Raw genomic sequence first — 1,342 nt, forward strand, 5'->3', positions numbered from 1 at the left:
GAGAAAAATGACAACAAATGGGAGTTTTTTGTACAAAATGGTGGGTAAAGTGAGAGTGTCCCTGCTGTTGGATTAGCTGATATTATTAGCTATTGTGCTGGTGTGACAGCACTCCCTGCAGGAGAAAGGTGTAGTTCACAGCACCAGATAGGTTTGGTGATGGTTTGTATTGAGCATTTAGTGGCTGATGATAACAGCTATTCAAAGCTAATCCAGAGGGCGGGCACCAGATCACTCCTAAAACATACAACTTTCAGACCGTCACATCATCACAATGGAATAACTGCATGGAAACTTCAGTTTTAGTTAATTTCTTATTAAGCTATTAGGTATAAAAAGGCCATTCCTACAGAAAATATTGTTTTAACTATTCTTGAATCCGAATGCATAGATGTTAATCTAAAGGATGCTACATGTGCAGCATTTTTCTTTTCAATATATTGAGATATTAATTGTGGTTATGCATTGCAATGCTGGCAAGTAGACAGTAAAGTGTCTGTTGCTGTGATGGATAAGTAGCTCCCTGCTTTGTGCTTCAGTGTCGTCCAATTAGTGATTCTCAAACTTGATTCCCTGCAGAATCTGTGAAAACTCTTCAGTAGATTTGTAAGACACGCGATGCGAGTCGTGACAATAGAGAAAGTATGGCCATAAAAAGTTGCACACAGAGGCTTGAAAAAAGTACTAGTGTAGAGCTCACTTGAGCAGGTTAAAACTAGAAGAAAAATAAAAAGCTAGACCAGTACCCTTGATATAAATTAATAAACTTTATAAAAATTTAAAACCCACACATAGATTTAGACAACTGTTATGTTTTCATCTCCCCTGTATCTGAGAACTATGCTGAGCCATGCAAAATAAGTGAAATACCACTACTGTTTAGCGCCCTGATAAAACTCTAATTGCCTCAGATGAGCATGATTTAATCGTGATGTTATTCTGATGCATTAAAAGTAACATGCATAAATCTCCAGGTGTGTTTTCCTCCAGAGTTTTAAACTGATAAAGTTACATATTTCCCCCTTTTTATAATTCTTGGTCTAAAATCATACTTTGGCTTTGACACCGTTATTATTTATCTTTGAATTTCACAATTCGACAAAAGGTCACCGTTAGTTGTGGTGATGTAAACTGGCCTAAAAGGGAAATATTTAGACAGTCAATAAAAAACAACAACTGTAAACTGAATGTGCATTGGCTTCTTTTTTATGTTGAAAAAGGGGCCTAATATTGTTTTTCCTTTGGTTGTTTTTATGCACCATTAGGTCCTTCAAATCAGCTTTCTACATGCCCAAAGTTTCAGAATCATTCATCAATATCATGCACTGCAGTTTGTGAAAAT

The 1,342-nt window shown here is 36.2% G+C and overlaps 1 protein-coding gene across 1 annotated transcript in view; it reads right to left on the minus strand.

Moving 5' to 3' along the window:
- The window catches only part of LOC118332064 (neuronal migration protein doublecortin-like), a gene marked incomplete in the record, with an annotated part of 26,731 nt that overhangs the window by 219 nt on the left and 25,170 nt on the right, over positions 1 to 1,342 (minus strand). Inside the window, 1 exon segment of the mRNA XM_035667194.1 lies at positions 1 to 1,342. This exon segment is cut by the window's left edge and continues 219 nt beyond it.

The sequence above is a fragment of the Morone saxatilis genome, unplaced genomic scaffold (genome assembly GCF_004916995.1).
Source record: "Morone saxatilis isolate NCDOM2014 unplaced genomic scaffold, NCSU_SB_2.0 Contig20, whole genome shotgun sequence".
Taxonomy (NCBI): Eukaryota; Metazoa; Chordata; class Actinopteri; family Moronidae; genus Morone; species Morone saxatilis.